At 36.6% G+C, this 27,696-nt stretch overlaps 1 protein-coding gene, 1 non-coding gene and 2 pseudogenes across 8 annotated transcripts in view; 1 reads left to right on the forward strand and 3 right to left on the reverse strand.

Moving 5' to 3' along the window:
- Atrx (ATRX chromatin remodeler) overlaps positions 1 to 27,696 on the forward strand; it is a 225,314-nt gene that overhangs the window by 12,202 nt on the left and 185,416 nt on the right. The window lies entirely within an intron of this gene.
- LOC143639169 (ubiquitin-ribosomal protein eL40 fusion protein pseudogene) lies at positions 12,667 to 13,075 on the reverse strand (annotated as a pseudogene).
- Positions 22,908 to 27,536, reverse strand: LOC143639308 (ras-related protein R-Ras2 pseudogene; annotated as a pseudogene).
- Positions 26,585 to 26,657, reverse strand: Trnaa-ugc (transfer RNA alanine (anticodon UGC)). The gene has a single exon. It is a non-coding gene; the product is annotated as a tRNA-Ala (tRNA).

The raw sequence follows: 27,696 nt of genomic DNA on the forward strand, positions 1-27,696 counted from the left end.
GTGAAAAACAATAAACTTAAAAAATTTTAATATTTATCCACAAATCAAAGACATTTATTTAAAATGACTTACTTAACTGGGTACATGCCTGAAATCCTGGCAACTCACTTATAATTCCAATGACTTGGGAGGCTTAGGCAGGAGGATCATATTTTTTTTAAATTTATTTTTTAGTTTTAGGTGGACACAATCTTTATTTTTATGTGGTGCTGAGGATTGAACCCAGTACCTCATGCATGCTAGGCAAGCGCTCTGCCTCTGAGTCACAACCCCAGCCTGGGAGTATCATATTTTGAGGCCAGCCTTGGCAATTTAGTGAGACCTTGTCTCAAAATAAAAAAAAATAATAATAAAAGAAAGAAAGGACTGGGGATGTAGCTCAGTGTTAAAGAGTCCTGGGTTCAGTCCAGTGTGGTGGCACATGACTATAATCCCAGCTGCTTGGGAGGCTGAGAGGGGAGGATCATGAGTTCAAAGCCAGCCTCAGCAAAATCAAGGTGCTAAGCAACTCAGTGAGACCCTATCTCTAAATAAAATACAATATAGGGTTGGGGATGTGACTCAGTGGTCAAGTGCTCCTGAGTTCATTCCCCAGTATCCCCCCAAAATCCTGGGTTCAATCTCTAATACCTTCCTCCAAATAATAAAATTTTCTAGTCAGTATCTGACTTTGTGCCATATTTTACTTATTTAATTATTATTATTTTTTGTCCAGAGATTGAACCAGGCTTCATACTCACAAAGTGTGGACTCTGCCACTGGGTTATACCTCAGTCCTGAAGAGTGCCACAGGCACTCTTACCACTGAGATAATACTCAGTCCTTTTTTATTTATTATTTTGAGACAGGGTTTTCCTCAATGGCTTTATAAATATAATCTTTCTGCTTCAGCCTCCCCAGTCACTGGGATTACAGGCATGGACTATTGAACTTTCCTAAATAATTTTTTAAATAACTTTAGCTTCAGGGGATAAAGCCTAATGTATCTACAAGGATATAAAAGAGTTATCCTCTTTTTATAAGGTATAAAAAGTAAAAAAAAATACTATTACTTTCATACTTATATAAAATTTGTAGAAATAGGAGACAAATACAGATTCTCATATGCTCTTTATTTATTCACATTTATTTTATCATTCTTTCTGTATTATTATTATCTTTCTTTTTTGGGGGGGTACTGTGAATTGAACTCAGGGACCCTTTACCACTGACCCACATCTCCCACCCTATTTTGTATTTTATTTAGAGACAGGGTCTTGCTGAGTTGCTAAGGGCCTTACTATGTTGCTGAGGCTGGCTTTGAACTCGAGATCCTCCTGCCTCTGCCTCCAGAGCTGCTGGGATTGAAGGCATGTGCCACAGTGCCTGGCCTATTATTATCTTTCTTAATCATTTGAGAGTAAATTGCAGACATGATGCCTCTCATTCCTGAGTACATTGTAATGTATTTCTCCAACAAGCTTATTCTCTGAGGTACCCTAGTATATTGTTAGCAATCTTAGAAATTAGCATTGATACAATATTATTTCCTAATCTACAGGCCTTATTCACATTTGCTAATTGCTTCATAATGTTCTTTATAATGAAATCAAACTTTTCTTAATTTCTGGTGGATGACCCAGTTCTGGAACACAGCATTGCATTTCATTTTCATGTCTCTTTAGTTTGGAGAAGTTTTCTTTGCTATTTTTTTTTTAACTTTTTTGGGGGGAGAAGGTAATGAGGGGCAACTTATGAGTTACATTTTTAGCCTTTTTATATTTTATTATGAAGCAGGGTTTTGCTAAGTCATCCAGGTTTGCCTTGAACTTGTGATCCTCCTGTCTCAGCCTCCAGAGTCAGTTGAATTTGTCTTATGATTATGTATTTTCATAGGAATAGTACGAAGTGATATGTTCTTTTTTAAAAAATTTTTTTTGGTATTTATTTTTTTAGTTGTAGTTGAACACAATACCTTTATTTTATTTTATTTATTTTTATGTGGGGCTGAGGATCGAACCCAAGGACTCGCACATGCTAGGTGAGCGCTCTACCGCTGAGCCACAACCCCAGGCCTAGGGCTGTGTTTCTTTTTTTTTTTTGATTTGTTTGTTTTTATTTTTGCTCATTACCAGTCTTATGAATTTGTAGTCCTCCTTTCTCAGCCTCTTGAATTGCTGGGAATATAGGTGTGTGTCATCATGCCTGGTCCTGTTCTCATCTTAATAAACATTTACTGTTTCTCTGTACAAATTGATTTGTTATTTCCCTTAATGGAAAATAAAAGATAAATTCAGACTAGTTTTCTCCTTCAAGGTACTTACATTCCATTAGAGAGTACTCTGAGTTTAAATAAATAACTATAATAATGTTTTGCTTATTATAAGAGAAGTAAAAGAAAATTCTGTGGGAGAAGGAAAATAGAATTTCTTTGATCTAAAAGTTGTAGTAAGATAAGATTGGAAAGGAAAGTACAAGTTCCCCCTGCAGAGAGCTTCCTATGCTGTGCTTAGGAGTTTGTACTTTATCCTTATGTATAAACACGGGAAGCCTGTGGATATCTTGACCAAGAGTGTGATGTATGTGAGTCTACTGTGTGGGAAACATTATAGAACAATAATGTTCTATTGAAAAAATAGAACAATCTTTTGTTCTTGATTAATTGTGCTAGGGATGCAACCTCCAGCCTCACACATGTTAAGTAGGCACTGTACCAGTGAGCTGCACTTTCAACACAGAACATTTCTTTTTTTAAATTTATTTATTTATTTAGAAAGAGAGAGAGAGAAAGAGAGAGAGAGAGAGAGAGAGAATTTTTTAATATTTATTTTTTAGTTTTCGGCGGACACACATCTTTGTTTGTATGTGGTGCTGAGGATCGAACCTGGGCTGCACGCATGCCAGGCGAGCGCGCTACCGCTTGAGCCACATCCCCAGCCCAGAACATTTCTTTTTTTAATATTTTTTTAGTTATACATGGGCACAATATCTTTATTTGGTATTTATTTTTATGTGGTCCTGAGGATTGAACCCAGTGCCTCACAAATGCGAGGCAAGTGCTCTGTCACTGAGCCACAACCCCAGCCCTAGAACATTTCTTTAGACAAGGAATGTACTTAGAGAATATAGGGATATACCTCCAATTACATCTACTGCCTCCTTCCAAATAGTAGCACATCCTAAGTATCAACTGAGTGATATGGACACATATGTTATAATAAATGTTAGGTGTTTTGGTACTTGAGTCAGGAATAGAATGTGATGTCTAAAAGCTGGGATTTCAAGGCAGGTAAAGTTGGCTTTTAAAAAATATTTTTTAGTTGTAGATGGACATAATACCTTTATTTTACTTATTTATTTTTATGTGGTACTGAAGATCGAACCTAGTGCCTCACACATGCCAGGCAAGCGCTTTCCACTGAGCCACAACCTCAGCCCCTAAAGTTGGCTTTTATATATACTTTTTTCCTCCTCCCTTTTCCATTCCAAATATAATAGTAAAAGATAAAAATAACCTGTATTCCTAAATGTTGCCAACGATTGATGGGTTTCTGTGATTTATTTCTGACATATGATTTCTAAACATTTTTTGATATGTTTTTCTGGACTGGAGCTAGTGTTATCTGTTTTAATTACAAAAATAGATGCTATTTTCCGTTCTCTGTACCTCTGCTCCTCACCCTTTTGGTACCAGGAATCGAACCCAGGTGTGCTTAACCACTGAGCAACGTCCCTAGCGCTTTTTATTGTTTGTTTTGAGACAGGGTCTCACTAAGTTGCTGAGGGCTTCCCTAATTTGCTGAGGCTGGCTTGAACTTGTGATCCTCCTGCCTCTGTCTCCTGAGCTGCTGGGACTGCAGATGTATACCATTTAACCCTCTTAAATCCATTCTACAGAGAACTCCAGTTCTCTTCTAAAGATCTTTCCCCAATTTCTTATGCAGTGTTGGAGATTGAACCCAGGGCTCTCACCTGCTAAGCAAACATTCTAAAACTGAGCTATATACCCTTTGCACAAGACCCTTTTCTTAGTCAGGCATGACATGCCTGTAATCCCAGCAGCTCAGGAGACTTGAGGCAGGAGGATCACAAGTTCAAAGCCAACCTCAGTAATTTAGTGAAACCCTGTCTCAAAATAAAGAATAAAAAGGGCTGAGGATGTGACTCAGTGGCTGAGCACCTCTGGGTTCATTTTCTGTTACAAAACCCCGAACCCAAACAAAAAGCAATAACAAAAAACCCCAGGGGAAAAGGTACACTCATATATTGCTGGTGGGACTGCAAATTGGTGCTGCCTATATGGAAAGCAGTATGGAGATTCCTCGGAAATCGGGGAATGGAACCACCATTTGACCCAGCTATCCCTCTCCTCAGTCTATACCCAAAAGACTTAAAAACAGCATGCTACAGGGACACAGCCACATCAATGTTTATAGCAGCACAATTCACAATAGCTAAACTGTGGAGCCAACCTAGATGCCCTTCAGTGGATGAATGGATAAAAAATGTGGCATATATACATAATGGAATATTACTAAGCAATAAAAGAGAATAAAATCATGGCATTTGCAGGTAAATTGATGGCGATGGAGAAGGTAATGCTAAGTGAATTTAGCCAATCCCCCAAAAAACAAATGCTGAATGTTTTCTCTGATATAAGGAGGCTGACTCTTAGTGGGGTAGGGAGGGGTAACATGGGAGGAATAGATGAATTCTAGATAGGGAAGAGGGGAGGGAGGGAAAGGAAGGAGGCAGGGTGATTAGCAAGGATGGTGGAATGTGATGGACATCATTATCCAAAGCACATGTATGAAGACATGAATTGGGTGTCAACCTACTTTATATACAGAGATGTGAAAAATTATGGTATATATGTGTAATAAGAATTATAATGCAAAGAAAACAAAGTACATGCATAAAGACATGAATTGGCGTGAACATACTTTATATACAAAGATATGAAAAATTATGGTCTGTATGTGTAATAAGAATTGTAGGGGCTCGCCTGGCATGCGTGTGGCCCGGGTTCAATCCTCAGTACCACATACAAACAAAGATGTTGTGTCTGCCAATAACTAAAAAATAAATATTAAAAAATTTAAAAAAAACGAATTGTAATGCATTCCGCTGTCATGTATTTAATAAAATAAAATCAATAAAAAACCACCCCATTATTTTTACAGCCAGTCATAACTAGAACAAAACTTTTAACCCTAATTTTCTTGCCTCTTGGCACATTCTTCACCACTGTCTTCATTAGAAGATTCTGCCTTTGGGTGAGTTTATAGGTAATGGTACATAGATGAAATGAATTGGTTGATAAAGCTAAAATCAAAGTGCTTAATTTTTAATTTAATTAACATTTGTTAATGTTCCCTGTAATTTGACTCACACAAATATGGTGACCTTGGTTGCAATTTTAATGTTTTGTTTTAGGTATTATGTAAAGAAAACTAAAAAGTAATAAGGTAGAACCAAGCATAGTGGCACATGCCTGTAATCTCTAAGACTTGGGAGATTGAGACTGGATCCCAAGTTCCAGGCCAGCCTTGGAAGCTTAAGGAGATCCTGTCCCAAATTAAAAAAATAAAAAAATAATAATGTAAAGTACAGATCTGATTTACATATTACTGCCTTATCACTCAAAATTTTTAATTTCTTCCCTCCCTTGTGACATTTATATCTTTGTATTTAAAACAATAGACAGGGATTTGTTTATTATTTCTTAAATGTTTTTAGGAAGTGTGACATTTTCAGAAAAATTCTGAATAGTGTTTACTTGCTCAGATAGTCACTCTTGATACGGGGAGCCTAGTAAAACAAGCAGTGCCTAGGTTCTGTGCTGAAATGCTTTTATACTAAAATAACATAGGCAAGTAGGTATTTATTTATTTGGTACTGGGGATTGAACCTGGAGACACTTTACCACTGATCTCCATAACCAGTCTTTTAAAAAATATTTTAAAAACTTTTTCTAGTTAGTTATAACCAGACCATTTAAAAAAATATTTATTTTTTTTTTTAAAATTTTGAGACAGTGTCTTGCCACATTTTTAAGGCTAGTCTTGGGCATGTGATCCTCTTGCCTCAGCCTCTTCAGTCACTGGGATTACAAACATGTACCACCATACCTGGCTATTTTTTTTCTTTTTAAAAATTATGGAATGCTTTGCTAGGCTTGGTGGTGCATGACTGCACTCCCAGTGGCTAGGGAGGCTGAGCTAGGAGAATCACAATTTTGATATCAGCCAGAGCAATGTAGGGAGATCCTATCTCAAACAAAAAGGGGCGGGGGCTTGGAATGTTGCTCAGTGGTTAAGCCCCCTGGGTTCAGTACTGGGTATGTATAAATAAATAAATAATTTTTAAAAATGGGCTGCTTTATGAATTTGCATGTCATTCTCTGGCACCACGCTAATCTTGGTATCATTCCAATTTTAGAACATGTACTGCCAAAGAGAGCACTGTGGAAAAATATTTTATTTTATTTTTTTTAAAGAGAGAGAGAGAGAGAGAAAGAATTTTTTAATATTTATTTTTTAGTTCTCGGTGGACACAACATCTTTGTTTGTATGTGGTGCTGAGGATCGAACCTGGGCCGCACGCATGCCAGGCGAGCACGCTACCCCTTGAGCCACATCCCCAGCCCATTTTTTTTTGTGGAAAAATATTTTAAAAGTTAAATTATTATCAGGAAATGATGGTATAAAACAGTAGCAGATCTCAAATTCAAATATAAATTGATGCGATGAAACAAAGTGCTCAAAAATTAAAATGTGGTAGATAATAGTAAAATACCAACATGGATTGGTCTGTATAAATTTTATTGTAGCTTACCATTCCAGATTGTTTCTGCTTGTTATAATCCTTTAAGAACATTTGCACATGCAGAAAAATATCGCTTGTGTGACTCTTTGATTTTCTCATTTTTGTTCTTTGGTTTCTCATATCTCTTGGAGTAAAAATTGTGTATTGTGATGGAGGATTACAGGGGAAAGAAAAAGTTGGTAGGTCCCAAACTGAGCTTTTTTTTTTTTTTTTTTTTTTTTTTTTAAATGGTGCTGGGTATTGAACTGTGCATGTGAGGCAAGCACTCTACCAACTGTACTATATCCCCAGCCCACACTGAGTTTTTAATATGTGTTAATTTGCTGTAGAGGCATTAAAGATAAACGATACATTAAATAAGAAAAATCTCTCCAAATATTGACTAATTGATACTGGGCATTGAACTCAGGAGTGCTTTAACACTAAGCTCCATCCACAGCCCTTTTTATTTTGAGACAGGGTCTCACTAATTTGCTTAGGGCCTCGCTAAGTTGCTGAGCCTGGCTTTAAACTTGTGATCCTCCTGCTTCAGCCTCCTAAGTTGCTGAGTTTGTAGGCATGCACCACCTTGCCCAGCCAAAGTTTTTTTTTTTTTTTTAAATTTTATTTTAGTAGTAGATGGACACAATATCTTTTTTTATTTATTTATTTTTATGTGTTGCTGAGGATTGAACCCAGTGCCTTATGTGTATGAAGCAACTCCACCACTGAGTCAAAACCCCAGTTTTTAAATATTTATTTTTTAGGTGTAGATGGACACAACACAATGCCTTTATTTTTATGTGGTGCTGAGGATTGAACCTGGGTCCCGCCAGTACTAGGTGAGCTCTCTACTGCTGAGCCACAATCCCAGCCCAAAAGCAGTATTTCTTAAAGGGGCACCATTGACTATTGGGCCAAATAATTATTTGTTGTGGAGGGACTCTTATTTGCATTGTAAGGTGTTTGGTAGTAGTGTTTGTTTCTACCCATCAGAAGCCAGTGACAATTCCCATGATGCTTGTGACAGCGAAAATCATCTCCAAATTTTACCTATGTCCTAGGGCCAAAATTGCTCCCATTGGTTTTGCTGCCTCAAAGCAGTGGTTTTATGTCTTACCCCTATGATTCTTTTAATTTTTGGACATACACACTTTCACTTTGTATTCATTAAATTTGCAATCATATTTTGCACTGTGTTGTAGCTTTCATAGATTTTTTTGTTTCCATCCCTTTTATTATGATAAAATATGTAAAGCTTAAATTTTACTATTTTAACTTTTTTTTTCAATGCTCAGAAAACTTGAATAGGAACACCATTTGACCCAGCTATCCCACTCCTCTGTTTATACCCAAAGGACTTAAAATCAGCATTCTATAGTAATGCAGCCAGGTCAATGTTTAAAGCAGCTCAATTCACAATAGCTAAACTATGGAGCCAACATATGTGCTCTTCAAGGATGAATGGATAAAGAAACTGTGATATATGTATATATATATATATATATATATATATATATATATATATATACACACACACACACACACACACACACACACATACATACATATACATACACACACACATACACACACACAGAATGGAAGAATGAAAAGTTTGGCATTTGCCAGTAAATGGATGGAACTGGAGAATATTGAGTGAAACAAGTCAATCCCAAAGAACCAAAAGCGGAATGTTTTCTCTCATATGAAGAATCTAATTTATGATGGAGGTGGGGCTAGGGAAGAATAGAGGTACTTTGGATTAGACAGAGGGGAGTGAGGGGAGGGGATTGGTATGAGAGTAGGAAGAATAGTAAGTAGAATGAATCGAACATTATTACCCTATATGTATATATGATTACATGACAGGTGTAATCTTACACTATGTACAACCAGAAGAATGAGAAGTTATACTCTATTTATGTATGATGTGTCAAAATGCATTCTACTGTCACATATAACCAACTAGAACAAATTTAAAACTTTTTAAGAGTAAGCAAGTAAAATAAATGGATTGTTGCTTGTAATCTTTTTTTAATACATACATATATATTAGTTGTCAGTGAACCTTTATTTATTCTAGGCAGTGCTGAGAATCAAACCCAGTGCCTCACATGTGTTAGTTAAATGGTCTACCCCTGAGGTACAATCCCAGCCCTGTTGCTTGTAATCTTGATAGTTGCCATTCTGACTGAAGAAAGATGGAATCTCAGTGTAGTTTTGATTTGCATTTCTCTAATTGCTAGAGATTCTGAACATTTTTTCATATATTTGTTGGTCAATTGTATATCTTCTGTGAAGTGTCCATTCAGTCTTTAACCTAATTTATTGATTGGGTTGTTTTTTTGGTGTTAAGTTTTTTTGAGTTCTTTATGTATCCTAGAGATTAATGCTCTATTTGAGATGCATGTGGTAAAGATTTTCTCCCATTCTGTAGGCTCTCTTCATATTATTGTTTCCTTTGCTGTGAAGAAGCCTTTAGTTTGATTTAATCCCATTTATTGAGTCTTAATTTTACTTCTGGTACTTTAGGAATCTTGTCAAATCCTAAGCCAACATGGTGAAGATTTGGGCCTACTTTTTCTTCTATTAGTCACAGGGTCTCTGTTCTAATGCCTAAGTCCTTGATCCACTTTGAGTTGATTTTTGTGCATGGTGAGAGATAGGGGTTTGGTTTAATTTTGCTACATGTTGATTTCCAGTTTTCCCAGCACCATTTGTTGAAGAGACTGTCTTTTCTCCAATGTATGTTTTTGGTGCCTTTGTCTAGTATGAGAAAAATGTAGTTATATGGGTTTGTCTCTGTTTCTTCTATTCTGGACCATTGGTCTACACATCTGTTTTGGTGCCAGTGCCATGCTGTTTTTGTTATTGTCACTCAGTAGTGTAACTTAAGGTCTGGTATTATGATGCTTTTTGGCTATTCTGGGTCTCTTATATTTCCAAATAAATTTCATGATTGCCTTTTCTATTTCTATGAAAAATGTCATTGGGATTTTAACAGGAATTGCATTAAATCTGTACAATGGTTTTGGTAGTATGGCCATTGTGACAGTGTTAATTCTGCCTATCTTAGAACATGGGAGAACTTTCCATCTTCTGAGGTCTTCTTTAATTTCTTTAGTGTCCTGTAGTTTTCATTGTAGAGGTCTTTTACCTCTTTTGTTAGATTGATTCTCAAATTTTTTTTTGAGGCTATAGTGAATGGGGTAGTTTTCCTAATTTCTCTTTCAGTGGATTCATCATTGATGTAGAGAAATGCATTTGATTAGTGGTGTTAATTTTGTATCATGCTACTTTGCTGAATTCATTTATTAGTTCTAGCAGTTTTCTAGTGGAATTTTTTGGATATTCTAAACATAGAATCATGTCTTCAGCAAACAGTAGTAGTTTGAGTTCTTCTTTTCCTGTTCATAACTCTTTCTTCTGTTAATTGCTCTGGCTAGAGTTTCAAGGACAGCGTTGAATAAAAGTGGTGAAAGATTGCATCCTTGTCTTGTTCCAGTTTTGGGGGGGAATGCTTTTAATTTTTCTCCATTTAGAATGATGTTGACCTTAGGTTTAACATCTGTAGCTTTTACAATGCCCAAGTATGTTCCTATTATCCCTAATTTTTCTAGTGTTTTGAACATGGGTGCTGTATTTTGTCAAAGGCTTTTTCTGTGTCTGTTGAGGTGATCATATGATTCTTATTTTTATTTATTTTTAAAATATTTTTATTAGTTGATGGACCTTTATTTTATTTACTTATTTATATGTGGTGTTAAGAATTGAACCCAGTGCCTCATGCACGCTAGGCAAGTGCTCTACCACTGAGCCCCAGCCTCTGATTCTTATTTTGAAGTGTACTGATGTGATGAATTACCTTTATTGATTTCCATATGTTGAACCAACCTTACATCCCTGGGATGAACCCAACTTGATTGTGGTGTGCTGTCTTTTAAATATGTTTTTGTATGCAACTTTCCAGAATTTTACTGGGATTTTTTTGCATCTACATTCAGCAGGGATATTGGTCTGAAGTTTTCTTTCCTTTATGTGTCTTTATCTGGTTTTGGTATCAAGGTGATATTAGCCTCATAGAATGAATTTGGAAGGATTCCCTCCTTTTCTGTTTCATGGAATCATTTGAGGAGTATTGGTGTTAATTTTTCTTTGAAGGTCTTGTAGAACTCGGCTGAGAATCCGTCTGGTTCTGGGCTTTTCTTGATTGGTAGGCTTTTGATGATGTCTTCTATTTCTTTGCTTGAAATTGGTCTGCTAAAATTGTGTGTGTCCTCCTGACTCAGTTTGGTTACATCATATGTCTCTAGAATTTTGTTGACGTTTTCAAGATTTTCTATTTTACTGGAGTATAAATTTTCAAAATAGTTTCTGATTATCTTCTGTATTTTAGTAGTGTCCATCGTGATATTTCTGTTTTCATCATGAATTTTAGTAATTTAAGTTTTCTCTCACTCTTCCTTAACATGGTTAAGGATTTATCAATTTTGTTTATTTTTTCACATAACCAACTTTCTGTTTTGTCACATTTTTGTATTATTTCTTTTGTTTCAATTTTATTGATTTCAGCTTTGATTTTAATTGTTTTCTGTCTTCTGCTGTTGATTTGTTCTTTTTTAGGGCTTTGAGATGTAATATTAGGTCATTTACTCATTGACTTTCCCATTCTTTTAATGAATGAGCTCAATGCAATGAATTTTGCTTTTAGCACTGCCTTCAGAGTGTTCCAGAGATTTTGATATATTGTATTGGTGTTGTCATTTACCTCTAAGTATTTTTTATTTCATTCCTGATTTCTTCTGTATCCATTCATCATTCAATAGGGTATTACTCAGTCCCCAGGTGTTAGATTAGCTTTTTTTTTTAAAAAAAAAAATTCTTTTTTTGTAGTTGTAGATGAACAGCATGCCTTTATTTTGTTTATTTTTATGTGGTGCTAAGGCTCGAACCCAATGCCTCACCCATGCTGGGCAAGAGCTCTGCCACTGAGCTACCGCCCTAGCCCCTATTTTTTGTTTTATTGTTTATTTCTAATTTCATTTCATTATGATCTGATGGAATGCAGGCTAGTATTTCTATTTTTTTTTTTTTTTTGTATTTGCCAAGAATTGCTTTGTGGCATAAGATATGGTCTATTTTAGAGAAGGATCCATGTGCTACTGAGAAGAAAGTGGATTTAAATTATTGATTGTATTATTTAGTTCTATAGTTTCTTTGTTTAGTTTTTGTTTGGAAGATCTTTCTAGTTGTGAGAGAGGTGTGTTAAAGTTATCCAGTATTTTAGTGTTGTAGTCGTTTTTTCTTTGTGGGGCTGGGATTGAACCCAGGGCCTTGTGCATGCGAGGCAAGCACCCTACCACCTGACCTAGATCCCCAGTCCTGTAGTGATTTTGATTCTTAAAATTGAAATGTGTTTGTTTTTTTAAAATATTTATTTTTTTAATTTTAGGTGGACACAATATCTTTATTTATATGGTGCTGAGAATTGAACCCAAGACCTTGTGTATGCAGGGCAAGCACTCTACCAACTGAGCTATATCTCCAGCCCCCTTTTTTTCATATATGTTCAGACAGGGTCTTGCTAAGTTGCTTAGGGCCTCTCTAAATTGCTGAAGCTGGCTTTGAATTCGTGATCCTCCTGCCTCAGCCTCCTGAGCTGCTGGTATTAGAGGGATGCTCCACCATGCCTGGCTGGGAATTGATTTTATTTATTTATTTATTTATCTACTATTTATTTATTTATTTATTTCATTTTGATTTATTTCTGCTTTTTTCCTCCAGTCAATGTAAGGAAAACTTTATTGAGGTCCCAAGGCCATACCTGGGGCTTGGGAGGAGGCTGCCCTTTTGGGGAAAGGAGCCAGTGGAGGGGCTTTATTTGAACTTCTTCTTGGGGTGGATATTGTTGGTGTGGCCGCACTTCTTGCTGTAATTGACAGCACAGGGTTGCAGGCAGGCATTAATACTTGTGACAAATCATCTTGTTATAGTTGTACTTCTGGGCAAACTGGTCCAGGGATGGTTCAATAATATCATCTCACAGGTGAAGCATGAAGTGCAGGGTGGACTCTTTCTGGATGTTGTAATGTGAGAGAGTGGGGCCATCCTTCAGCTGTTTGCCTACAAATATCTGACACTGTTGGTCAGGTGTAATGCTGTCCTTCTCTTGAATTTTGGCTTTGACATTCTCGAAGCTGTCACTGGGCTCAACCTCATGGGAGATGGTCTTAACTGTCAGAGTCTTCACAAAGATCTGCATCTCTGCGTCTGCTTGGGAGCCTCATTGAAGCGAAAGTGCTATTTCTGGTTTTTAATTTGAATTTGTTTCTCCTTTGATTGACTATTCTTCCAGTATCGTTCCTTCCTTTGATGGTTTTGAATTTTGGAGACACGGTCAGAAAGAACTTCTCAAATTGAAATTGTTAAGAATCGACAAGAGCCAGGTGTGGTGGCACAGGCCTGTAAATCCCAGCAGTTTGGGAGGCTGAGGCAGGATGATTGATCATGAGTTCAAAGCCAGCCTCAGCAAAAGCGAGGTGCTAAGCAACTCAGTGAGAACCTGTTTATAAATAAAATACAAAAGTATGGCAGGGGATGTGGCTCAGTGGTTGAGGGCCCCTGAGTTCAATCCCTGGTACCCATTAAAAAACAAACAAACAAACAAACAAACAAACCCCAAACCCTCACAATATGTGTATTGATAGATAAGTGTGACAGGAAGAAGAAAAGTCAAGTCTTCTTCCCTGGAACCATGTCTCTGTGAGAAGTAAGCTTTCTGTTTTCAACAGGATAAGATAATAAACAAGTGATGAGAGAAAAGCATAGTAGATATGATATATCCTGAATTAAGTGACAGTAGCTTGATTTTCCACCTAAGCCTAAATCATTAATGTGGCAATTAAGTAACTTTGAGGCTTTGGGTAATATAAAATAAAACAACAAATTTTTGGTATATGGGACATAAGGTTATTAATAGAATAAAATATTGCCAAAACATTGGACTAAGATCATGCTTTATGTAACTTTTAGTTTTGGGTCTTCTGTTGACACTGTGACCCTGAGCCTCGGTTTTTCCCCTCTTAATTTGTAGCAATACTCTATTCCACTCTTTTATTTTAATCTTCATTAGTTCTAAACTTGTATCCAAATGCCCTGTTGAGTTATATATTACTGTCCTATGAGATACCTGGATACAAAGAATGGGGTGCTAGCATTTTAGAATTATGGTTTGGGGTTTTGAGTCCTTAAGTGAGTTTGAGGGTCATGTGAATTAATACAGAGACATTTAATTGTAGAGGAAAAGGATGTTGCTAATTAGTAATTGTTTTTAGTAATGCATACTCAGCTGATTTATTCTTTTTTTTTTTAAACATTTATTGTTTAGTTCTCGGTGGACACAACATCTTTGTTTGTATGTGGTGCTGAGGATCGAACCCCGGGCCGCACGCATGCCAGGCTTTACTGCTTGAGCCACATCCCCAGCCCTGATTTATTCTTAAACAGGATGTTAGCTTATGGGCAAATTTTGTAGCTGGAAGTCACTTTTTTTCAGTATGGGGGATTGAACCCAGGGCTGCTGTATCACTGAGCTACACCCTCAGCCCTTTTTCAATTTTTATTTTAACATAGGATCTTGCTAAGTTTCCAAGGCTGGCCTCAAATTTGGCGATCCTCCTACCTCAGACTCCTGAATTGCTGGGATTACATGTGTCCGATACCATACAGGACTATAGCTGGAAGTTATAACAATCATCTAGTAATTTGTTTCATTTTCCAGGTGAGAAAATTGTTCTACTGAGGTTGCAATTTGCCAAGATCACAGATTTAATAAATTATTAGAACCAGAACCAAGATTACCTGATTCTTGTTTCAGGGTTTTTGGTAGAGTACTGTGTTGTGTGTATTTGTTCGGGGATGGGTAATGGGGATAGAACCCAGGATCTCTCACATTTTAGGCAAACAAACTGCCACTGAACTACATCCTATCCCTTTTTGAGATATGATCTCACTAAATTGCCCAGAGTGGCCTAGAACTTGTGTTTCTCCCAACTCAGTCTCTGCGGTAGCTGAGATTACAGGTGTGTGTGTGTGCCTTGCTAGGCCAGCACTGTTTTTAGTCAGCTCCTCAGGATGTTTTCTGTGTATTTTATAACAGTTAAGTAAGAAACTAGAATACTATTTTATAAGGTGGGTCAGAACTCCTGTTCAAGGAAATAATGGATGCCTATTATGTCTTATTGTGATTTTTACATTTTTTATATCACTATCACAGGTTTCTGGAAGTAAATTAGCTACAATTCTATTGTGTTACTGTATTACTTTGATCTTCTTGAATACTTCAGAGCTGTTCCCTTGCTATTTAAGTTAAGGCAAGGTAATTATTTATTTATTTATTTTTTTCTGTATGTTTTTATTTTTTATTTTATTTTTTTTATTGGTTATTCAAAACATTACAAAGATTGCAGAATCACATCGGTTACACATCCACATTTTTACATAATAAGGCAAGGTAATTATTTACTGAAATCACTACAGAGAGTTTGTTAAGTGTCTACAATTAGTGATATGATGTTTTAGATCAGAAATGTCTTTTTTTTTAAGAGAGAGTGTGAGAGAAGGAGAGAGAGAGAGAGAGAGAGAGAGAGAGAGAATTTTATTATTTATTTTTTAGTTTTTGGCAGACACAACATCTTTGTTTGTATGTGGTGCTGAGGATCGAACCCGGGCCGCACACAGGCCAGGCAAGTGCGCTACCGCTTGAGCCACATCCCCAGTCCCAGAAATTTCTTTTCTTAATCCCAAAGTAATTTTTGTATGTGGTTTTTTTGTGATGTGTAGTTTTACTTTGCATTTATAAAGTCCATAGTTTTGACCACTTAAAGTTTAATAACTAGCTGCACAGTATTCTTCAGTTCACATTTACAAGGAAGAATAGTTTTTAACTTGCTATACTAGGAGGAAATGTGTAGTGGGAGAAAGAGGGTGAGTGGAGTAAACTGATTCTGGTGTTTGGTAGAATTGGAGTAGTTTGTACTAATCTTTTTTAAAAATATTTTTTAGTTGTCAATGGATCTTTTAATTAATTTAATTAATTAATTAATTTATATGTAGTGCTGAGGATTGAATCCAGGGCTACACACATACCAGGCAAGTGCTCTACCACTGAGCCAAAACTCCAGCCCCTTGTACTAATCTTTCAGCAGGAAATAAAAAAAATGTTCCTTATTTGTTTTTTTGCCTCACATGTCTTCTAAATATCAGATCTTGGATCTTTATTACTGTGTTTTTATTGTGAAAAATGTTGAATAAGTTACATATTGGTCAGTAAAATAAATTCTTTAATCAGAGTGGGTTAAGTCCAGATGCCTGGATAAAACTTCCTGATCTTTCCTAAGTGCAGTGTGTAATGGCAGATCAAGGAATATGGAGGTATCAAGCAGAATTTCAATTAAATTGTCCATGAAGACAAGGATTAGGACTTTAAAGGTTGAGCCAGGATTTGTTATACCTTTAATATAAAATAATCAAAACAGGTTATTTTATCTGTTCTAGGATATAGAACACTGAACTAGATATTAAAAATTCCTTAGGTATTTAACTCTTTTGGAAAATTATAAGCATATTCAAAAGTAAAAAAAATACTATAATGTATCCCCAAGTACCTGCCACAGTTTCAATTATTATCTCATAGTTGAATTTTATATATATATCCGCTGAACCTCCCCCTCAGTAGATTATTTTGAAATCAGTTTCAGACATTATTTTTAAATACTTTTTTGTTGTTGATGGACCTTTATTTTATTCATTTATTCATATGCAGTGCTGAGAATTGAACCCAGTGCCTCACACATGCTAGGCAAGTGCTCTAATATGGAGCCACAACCCCAGCCCTAATTCCAGACATTATATTTAGTGTGTTGTTATAGTGAAGCATTTTTTTTTGTTGTTGTTTTTGTGGTGCTGGAGATAGAATCTGGGCCTTCATAGGCAAGTGCTCTACCATTGAGCAATAGCCCCAGCCCTTTAAATGTTTTAATCAAAAGAAAAACTGGAGCCATGTGTGGTGGTGCATGCCTGTTATCCCAGAGAGGGAGGGTAAGGAAGGAGGATCCCAAGTTCAAACCCAATCCCGCAGTTTAGTGAGGCCATAAGCAACTCAGCTAGGCCTTGTCTCTAATAAAATATAAAAAAGGGCTAGTTGCAACTGGGGATGTGTAGCTCAGTTCGTAGAGTGCTTAGCGCCTTGCATGCACAAGGCCCTGGGTTTGATCCCCAGCACCAAAAACAACAAACAAAAAGGGCTGGTGATTTGGCTCAGTGTTTAAGTGCCCCTGGGTTCAATCCTTGGTACAAAAAAAAAAAAAAAACAAAACTATTGGGGTATTTACCAAAATGATTCAAGTTGAACTATGATTCAAGTTGATTTTTTTTTTCTTCTCGTATTTTATGTACAACACCAGATCACCTTCTTGGTTTCTTTTACATGATAATGTTTTAACTGTTTGGTGTCCATCAAAATTGTAGTTTAGGCAGTGTGCAGTGGCACATGCCTGTAATCCTAGCAGCTCAGAAGGCTGAGACAAGAGTTCAAAGCCAGCCTCAGCAAAAGCAGGACACTAAGCAACTCAGTAAGTCCTTGTCTCTAAATAAAATACAAAATAGGGCTGGAGATGTGGCTCAGTGGTTGAGTGCCCCTGAGTTCAATCCCCAGTACCCCCTGCCTCAAAAAAAATTTTAGTTTAGAAGTTATTGGATTACTTGTTTTGCATGCTGAGGATCGAACCTAGGGGTGCTTAGCCACTGAGTCACATCCCAGATCTTTTTATTGTTTATTTTGAGACAGGGTCTTGCTAAGTTGCTGATGCTGGCCTCCAACTTTTGGCCCTCCTGCCTTAGCCTTCATTGTTACTGGGATAATAAGCATGCACCACTATGTTGGAAAAACTTACTTACATTGCATTTTGTATAGTGACACTGTCAGGGAAAAGGGCATGGTGTAGTTATTGTCTTAAGAACATTAACACAAAACTTTCACAGTTGTAATGTTATTATAGTAAAGAGAAGAGATTAAGTGAACTGTATTTTTTCCCCATTTTGAAAGATAAGGGTTAAGGGTTTGGGGCATTGCTTAGTGGTAGAGGGTTTGTGTTGCCTGTAGGAGGCACTAGTTTGATCCCCAGCACTGTAAACAAATAAAACACAAGTTAATAGTTTTCTTCTGTTAAAGCCTTCTGTAAGGTTTTTTTGTTTTAAAATCTTGAGGTACAAATGGAACCAGCTGTGTTAGAGGACTTTTTATTTTTCTTTAAATATTTTTAGCTGTAGATGGACACAGTATCTTTATTTTATTTATTTATTTTATGTGGTGCTAAGAATCGAATCCAGTGTCTCACACAGGTTAGGCAAGTGCTCCACCACTAAACCCCAGCCTCAGAGGACATTTTCTTATTTATTTATTTATTAATCTTTGGCATTGTGAATTGGACCATGGGATGCTTTTTTTCAGTGAGCTAGCTACATCCCCTGTCCTTGTTCAACTTTGAGACAGGGTCTTGCTGATTTGCTGAGGTTGTCCTCAAACTTATGATCTACTTGATTCAGCCTCTGTAGTCACTTGTATTACATGTGTATGTTACCGTGCCTGGTTAAGAGAAATTTTTCCAAAGAATGTCATCATTGTTTAGGCATTTTCATTTAAATTAAGTAAGAGGTTCATTTGCATTTATTAATTTCTTTGTAGAAAGGATATAGTTGAAAATGGATTCATGTCTAGTCCTTTGGAATAAAATTCAATTTGAGCTCTGTTCTCACAATTGATTTAATTTGGAATCATATAATGTACTGACAGATTTGGGATTGAATCTGGTTCTCTTGCTTTTATAACCTTGGGACAGTTACCTGTGGTCTGAGTAGTTTGTTCATCTGTGCAATGGAGCCAATAATACCTAAATGAAAATTTCATTCATTGGGTTCAGTGGCACATGTCTATAATCTTAACTACTTTGGAGGCTAATGTAAGAGAACTGCAAAATTTGAGACCAACTTTGGCAATTTTGTAAGACTCTGACTCAAAATAACAAAATAAAATGTGCTGGGAAATACTTTTAAATACTTTCTACATATTTTCCATTTTCCATTGATTTTTATTTCCCCTGATTTTACTTAAAAACATTACAACTTTTTTCTTGGATGGAGTACTGGGGATTTAGCACAGAGGAACTTAACCACTGAGCAACATCTCCAGACCTTTTTATTTATTTATTTATTTATTTATAATATTTCTTTATTTTTTGTTTTAGGTGGATACAATATCTTTATTTATTTTTATGTGGTGCTGAGGATCAAACCCAGTGCCTCGCACATGCCAGACCAGCACGCTACCACTTGAGCCACATCCCCAGCCCCCAGACCTTTTTATTTAGTTTTGAGACAGGGTCTCACTGAGCTTTTAGAGCCTCACTAAGTTTCTGTGGCTGGCCTTAAACTTAACAATTCTCCTGCTTCAGCACCCTGAGTCTCTGAGATTATAAGCATGTGCCACTGTGCATGGCTACTACTCCTCCTTTAATATAGGGAATACTTGTGGTATCTTTCTCTAGGTATTCTACCAGAAGATCCTGATATTCTAGCATTTTTGCTTTTTAAAATGGAGGTTAGCAGTATTGGTAAAAGGTGTTAACACCTAAATTTGCAAAAAGCTATATGAAAATTAGATATAGTCTGAAATATAGAAAACATTAGGAGATTTATAGTAAGAGGAATAGATCATCCCTTTCCCCTATGTTACTACTGGTTTACTTAGTGTTTTTGTTTCTTTGTACTGGAGATTGAACCCAGGGCCTGGCGCATGTAAAGCAAGTACTGTACCATAAAGTTACATTCTCAGCCCTTTTTTATCTTGTGAAAATAAATCAACTGGGCTGTGCTTGTGGCTCAGTGGTAGAGCACTTGCCTAGCATGCGGGAGGCCCTGTGTTCTATCCTCAGCACCATATAGTTATAAATAAATAAAATAAAGGTATTGTGTCCAACTGTAACTAAAAATGAAATATATTAAAAAAAATAAAGTAAATCAACTTTAATTCTAGCACCCAAAATTACTAATGGGTATGCTCAATAAATGCCATGCAACTATTTTACACATAAAGGGATACTGTATTTAATATTTAATACATTTAATATCTTAAAAACAGGAACATATTTTGAATTGTTTAAATAATCCACAAAATTAAAAACAAAATTAGAAGCCACCCACAATTATAGTAATTGACAATTCAAAGTTTTATACTTGCTGGGTGTGGTGGTGTATACATGTAGTCCCAGGACTCAGAGACTGAAGCAGGAGGATCACAAATTTAAGGCCAACCTTAGTAACTTGGTGAGACCCTCAGAATAGAAAAATGAAAAGGGTTGAGGATGTGGCTCAGTGGTAAAACACCCCGGAGTTCAATCTCCAGTACAAAAAAAAAAAAAAAAAGGTTTACACTTAATACTGTACTAAGCAATTAAACGAGACCCTGTCTCTAAATAAAATAATAGTCAAAACCTAGCAGTGGATACTGAAAATGATTTCACAGTCTCATCCTGTTGTATTCTATTGGAAAGGTTTCTGGAGTGAAATATATAGCTGGTCCAGTGCAGATCCAGCCATGATCAGATCAGCAAGTAAAATTTTTTTACCACAGAAGCTACTTTTTTTGTCAGTTAAATGTAAACAGTAAGGCAGGGCATGGTGGGTTAGGCCTGTAATTCCAGTGGCTCGGGAGGCTGAGGCAAGAGGATTGTGAGTTCAAATCCAGCCTCACCAAAAGTGAGGTGCTAAGCAACTCAGTGATACCCTGTCTCTAAATAAAATACAAAATGGGACTGGGGATGTGGCTCAGTGGTTGAGTGCCCCTTAGTTCAATCTCTGGTACCCCCCCCCCCCAAAAAAAAGTGAACAATGAGAATTAAATACTTTTATATACACAAGGTATTCTGTGAAAGCAAATTTGCTTGCAAACATAAAATTATGTTTTTTTTTTTTTTTGTACTGGGGATTAACAGTGTTGCTTAACCACTGAGCCACAACCCCAACCCTTTTTTTGTATTTTATTTAGAGACAGGGTCTCGTTTAGTTGCTTAGCGCCTGGATAAGTTGCTCAGACCGGCCTTGAATTTGTGATCCTCTTGTCTCAGCCTCCTTAGCTGCTGGTATTACAGGTGTGCACCACTGTGCCTGGCATAAAAATACTTTTTTGCAGTTGAGTAGATGGAGCAAAGGGGAATGAAGGGAAGGGGGGATAGGAAAAGTAAAGATAGTAGAAGAAGTCTGAAATAATTTCCCTATGCATACATATGAATACACACAGTGAATCCCACCATCTAGTACATCCACAGGAATGGGGGTCTTAAGTAGAATGATATATATTCAATGCTTGTATAATTATATCATGCATAACCAGAAGTAACAAAATAGGATTCTAAATATACTTCTTGGGCTGGGGTTGTGGCTTGCCTAGCATGTGTGAGGCACTGGGATTGATTCTCAGAACACATATAAATAAATAATGGTCCATCAATAACTAAACAATATATATAAAATACTTCTTAACTAGTTTGAAAAAATAATGTTTAAAAGTATGTGGCAATACATTAATAATCTCTGACTCTGGAAAGATCAGTTTTGTATCTGTCATCAAAGAAAGACATGTTTAGTGTTTTTGAATCCCTTTAACCACAAATACTTGTAAAGGGAGATAAATTATTCATTCCACAGTCTTAGCATGGCTATGATGAGAGAGAAATTAAAAAACCAAGTACACATTGAGAATGTTTTCTAATATTGGTCCACATAGAATATTTTCTTCAAGAGGAGGAGCAATAACAGGCTTGAGTAGCAGTTTTTAATCTATAAACACAATAGTCATGTTGGTATTTTGGGCACTGGTAAACACAAGCTACAGCATCCAGAAAGGTCTGAGATGGCTGGGAGAGGTGGTATATACCTGTAATCTCAGTGTCTCAGTAAGCTGAGGCAGGAGGGAGTGCAAGTTCAAAGCCAGCCTCAACAATTTATCAAGGCCCTTAGCATCTTAGTGAAAACCTGTCTCAAAATAGAAAATAAAAATAAATAAAAAAGATCTGAGGATGTGTGGCTCAGTGGATAAGCACTCCTGGTTTTATTCCCAAGTACCAACAACAACAAAACAAGAAAAGTCTGTGATGTTTCACTTCTGTAGATTCCATTTAGTGTATAACTAAAGTTTACATCAAAAATTTTAAAGATAGGGCAAAAATTCTCATTAAAAACCTTTTTATGGGCTGGGGATGTGGCTCAAGTGGTAGCGTGCTCGCCTGGCATGCGTGCGGCCCGGGTTCGATTCTCGGCACCACGTACAAACGAAGATGTTGTGTCCGCCGATAATTAAAAAAAAATATTAAAAAATTCTCTCTCTCTCTCTCCTCTCTCACTCTCTCTTAAAACAAAAACAAAAACAATAAAAAAAAAACTTTTTATGGGGTTGGAGATATAGCTCAGTTGGTTGAGTGCTTGCCTTGATGCACAAGGCCCTGGATCTGATCCCCAGTACCACAAAAACAAAAACCTTTTTGTTTCTATTTAGAGTAACAATTTTAGGAGTTAAAAATTATTTTATAGCCTATTGCATCAACTTGGCAAACAGCTTATGTTGCAAAAGTGATTCATTCCTATTAAAATGTAAGCTCTTTGAAAATGAATATATATGTATGTTGACATGTATTTTATTTTTTAATATTTATATTTTAGTTTTAGGTGGACACAATATCTTTATTTTTATGTGGTGCTGAGGATGGAACCCAGTGCCTCATGCATGCTAGGCAAGCATTCTACCATTGAGCCACAACTCAAGCCATGTAGCCATTCTTTTAAAGGAATCAGATAATCTTTAAAGCAGCTTTAGTGTTTCCTTCAAATCAGTCTGGAAAGGACCATTGTATTAGCTTCATGGAAAGGATCCGTGAGCTTCTTTGTCTAAGGATAATATGTTGATCATTTATCTAAGGCTAAAACAGGTACCAACATGATGTAAATCATAAGGAGAGAAGGAGATAAGGACTTTTCCTGGCAGTTGGTAGCTAAATCTCAAGGGATTCTTAGAAAATGACATAATGGCAGCCTTTCTTATCTTCTCTCATTACCGTTTTTTTCTGTGAAGTAGGATAGTATTGCTCTTTAAGTTTCCTTATAGCCTGGACAAGTTCATGGAAACTTTCATCTATGTTTGTTATAATCTTTGCTGACTCCTTCATGTATGTTATTTAAGTTGCCATGCTAACTGCTGTCTTTCCTCCTGTGTTACCTGCTCTTGCTGATCCAGGTCTGCTTTATTACCAATTAAAACAATTGGCATCTCACTACAATCCTTTACTCTGAGAATCTTGTCTTTGAAACTTACAGATTTCTTCAGACCACCTTCTGTGGTTGAAAAGACCAACAGGGAGCCCTCACCATTTCTTGTTTACTGTGCTCTCTTGACTTCAAATTATTCTTGTCTAACTGTGTCTAAAATATCTAGCCGGGTTGCTCTGTCATCTATCTATCTCACACTGGTTTTTGTAGGAGTCTTCAATGGTTGGATCATAATCAGTTACAAAACAGGTCTGGATATACTGGAAGGCATACTCCACCTTTCTGATGCCATCCCACCTACCCACAGGAGTCCAATCTTCTGGCCAGAGTCTTCCTTCCTCTTCTCTCCAACCCTAGCAATCATAGTATATTCTGTTTCTATAAGAATCTTTTTTTTTTTTTTTTTGGAGTTGGGGTTGAACCCATTGCTTCATGCATGTGAGATGAGCACTTTACCATTGAGCTACATCTCAGCCCTGTTTATATGAGTTTTACTGTTATAGAAACTCATGTAGGTAGAACCATGTAATATTTATTCTTGTATGACTGCCTTATTTCATTTGCCATAACATAATAATGTCTGCAAAGTTATTTATGTTTTTGTAAATATCAAGATATTTTTCTTGGGGCTGGGTTTGTGGCTTAGTTGTAGAGTACTTGCCTGGCATATGTGAGTCACTGGGTTCAATTCTCAACACCATATATAAATAAAATAAAGGTCTATCAGCAACTATACTATACATATATATGTATGTATATATATTTAAAATATTTCTTTTCTTGTTTTTTTTTTTAACTAGAGATTGGACTCAGGGGTACTCAACCACTGAACCACATCCCCAGCCCTATTTTGTTTTTTATTTAGAGACAGGGTCTCACTGAGTTGCTTAGGACCTTGCTAAATTGTTGAGACTGGTTTTGAACTCATGATCCTCCTGGCTCAGCCTCCTGAGTCGCTGGGATTATAGGCATGCGCCACTGTGTTCTGCTCTAACTGAAAATTTTTTTCTTATTTTTTTAGTTATAGGTGGACACAATACCTTAATTTATTTATATGTGGTGCTTAGGATCGAACTCAGGGCCTCACAAGTACAACAGCTGAGCCACAACTCCAGCCCCCTCTAACTAACTGAAAAATTTTAACCGTTGACCAACCTCTACCTCAAACTCCCTGCTCCCATCTCAGCCTGTGGTGATCACCACTTTAACTTACTACTTCCGTGGGATCCAATTTTTAGATTTTTATACAAGTGAGATCATGCAGCTTTTAGATTCATTTTGTTTTTTCTTATATTCTGTTTCACTTATTTGTGCTCTGGTCTTTTTTTTTTTTAAGAGAGAGTGAGAGAGGGAGAGAGAGAGAGAGAATTTTTTAATATTTATTTTTTAGTTTTCGGCGGACACAACATCTTTGTTTGTATGTGGTGTTGAGGATCGAACCCGGGCCGCATGCATGCCAGGCGAGCGCACTACCGCTTGAGCCACATCCCCAGCCCTGTGCTCTGGTCTTTATTATTTCTTTCCTTCTACCTATAATGGGTTTAATGTTTTTTTCTTGTTTTTCTCATTCTAGAGGCATAATTTTAGGTTCTTTTTTGAAATCTTTATTTTTTGATTGCTACCAACCTCCCTATTAGTCCAGTTTTGCTGTTTCCTATAGGATTTGGTTTGATATGTTTCCATTTTCATTTGTCTCAAGAATTTTTGTGTGTCTTCTCATTTCTTCACTGATTCATTGGTTCTCAGAAGTATGTTGTTTGATTTCCACACATATGTGAATTGTCCAGGGTTGCAATTGTTATTAATGTCCAGTTTTATACCATTATTGTCAAAAAAAGATAATAGGATATGATTTCAGTCATCTTAAATTTGTTAAGACTTACTTTGTAGCCTAACATATCATCTGCCTTGGAGAATGTTAAATATAGTGATGAGAAGAATATGTATTCTTGCAGCTCTTGTGACCATTATTAGGTAAAATAAGTGTTCCTTGAAGGAGATAGCTAATTTAACAAGAGAGTACAGTGTCTTTTAAATATGCTTGATAAAGGGTGGTTCACCTCTTAGGTGGAACAGATGGGCTAGCAGAAGATTTCATCATGGTACTCACAGTGGCACATGATTCAAGTTTGTGAATTGTTTATTTCTGGAATTTTACATTTAATATTTTTAGATCATAGCTGATTGCAGATAACCGAAATTGCAGAAAGTGAAAGTATTAATAAGGGAGGGCTACTGTACCAACTACTTTCTCTTCACAATCAGTACATTGTGGACTTGAGTGATATTCTGTGAAAAGATTATCAAGTCCTCTGTGGATCCAAATTATGGTAAAAATTAAATCAAAGTGATGAGAGTGCACTATAGTCTGTACAATGCGAAAAATAAATTGCTTTAGAACCACATGACTAATTAATATTGATACTGTTGCCTACTGCTGCTGCTGCTTCTCTTGAGTGGGTCTGAGCAAAGGGAGGAAACAGGATTCACTGTACTTCCTGGTCTATGTCCTCCTTCTCAGATTTGAAAATTTAAGCACAATCTTAGAAGTGAACACATTATCATACCCCATTAGATGCTAACAGATTACCTTGGCTCTAGAGATTCCATGAATCTATAGCAAACAATCTATGATAATTTTGAGTTCCACATATCCACATTTTAATCACTGATACATTTTAGCTATTGAGGAAACCTAAGAGTTGAAAATTGATTCTGGTGAGTAAGATCAATAAATAGAGGCTCAATTCAAAATCAATCCAAATAATAAGTACTCTGTGACAATACCAAGAAGTATTAAAGAAAGAATAGCAACCTGGAGGAAGATATCTAGAAAAAGCAATATTAAAATGAGAGCATTTAAATATTACAAGGCATTTTTAACAGCCAGGTATAGTATTAAAGACTTCAAATATATTATTTCATCTAGCCCTTAAAACAGCACTATGCACATTATATGTATAATACAACTGAGGTTCAAGTTAAATTGCTGAAAGTCACAGTAGAAGGAACAGTAGATTGGTATCTGACTAATATCAGAGCCCCTATACTTAACCATGTGCTTCTTTTCTTTGACTTAGTGGCATTGAACTTGGTACATATACTTAGTGCCAATTATATAATAAAGGATGTACATGATAACTTCATTTCATATTATTAGCAACAGTTTGGAAGAAGCTATAGAAGGATTTATTTTTGTGTGCTGATGACCCAGTGTGAGAAGGGATAAATGTGTCTATCTTAAAGGACTTCCTAATCCTATTGGACTTTTTATTTCCTTTTGTTTAGAGCATATATTTTTATGAGTTTATTTTATTTATTTATTTATATGTAGTGATTAGAATTGAACCCAGTACCTCATATGTGCTAGGCAAATGCTCTACCACTGAGCCACAACCCCAGATCGACTTTTTGTCCTTTTTTGTGGTGCTGGGGATCGAACCCAGGGCCTTGTGCATGCAAGGCAAGCACTCTACCAACTGAGCCATATCCCAAGCCCCTCTTTAAGTTTTGAGACAGGATTGTGTAGGACTTTGCTGTGTTTCTGAGAATGGGCTTGAACTTGCTATCCTCCTGTCTTATCCTCCTCAGGTGCTGAGATTATAGGTGTATGCCACCACTTCCAGGTCATTATTTAGCGATAATCTGTCTCAAAAATAAGATAATCAAAAATGCTGGGGGTGTAGCTTGGTGGTAAAGTGCACTGTGGTTTAATTTCTATTGATACACACACAAAAACAATAAGTTGGGTGCAGTGGTGCATGCCTATAAGCCCACTGGCTCTGGAAGCTGAGGCAGGAGGATTGCAAGTTCAAAGTCAGCCTCAGCAGTTTAGCAAGGCCCTACCTAAGCAACTTGGTGAGACCCTGTCTCTAGATAAAATACAAAATAGTGTTGGGGATGTTGCTGTGTGGTTAAGCGCCCATGGGTTCCATCCCCAGTACCAAAACAAAACAACAAAACAAGAAGACCACGCTTGCTCTGGTATTTTTGAAATGCCAATTTCAATAGAACATATACATTCCTAAGGATGATCTCTAAGATGTGATTCTAGAAAATAGATTTTAAAAATCTATGTCAGATCTTATATATGCAAATGATTATTTTCCTTTTATGTAGTTATCCTGGAATGCCATAGAGATACCAATCATGATATCATTCCTGAGGACATTTATACCGAAGTCTACAATTTATTAAGGTAGACAGTTTGGCCAAAACTCTGGTTCCCCTTTAAGTGGTTGTGCCTCATAACAACTTTCCCAGTGTTACCTAGGTGGTGGTATTTTTAAAGTCAATCCTGTGGTGATGCCTGCCACCAACATTACCCCTGCCTCCTGGGTGCTTCCGGTGCTTGCTGAGGTGGCTGTGGCCATGGCTCACGTGGTCTCTGTTTCTGGTTCTTTCTGAGTCTGGATGGCATGTCAGTGGCTGAGACAAAAAAGCTCAAGGACATTTTGAGAGCTCTCCTTTTGTAACCAGAATGGGCAACCTTATTTATGTTTCAAGTTTGTATTTTACCACTATTGTTTTAGC

Source organism: Callospermophilus lateralis, chromosome X, assembly GCF_048772815.1.
Source record: "Callospermophilus lateralis isolate mCalLat2 chromosome X, mCalLat2.hap1, whole genome shotgun sequence".
NCBI classification, from domain to species: Eukaryota; Metazoa; Chordata; class Mammalia; order Rodentia; family Sciuridae; genus Callospermophilus; species Callospermophilus lateralis.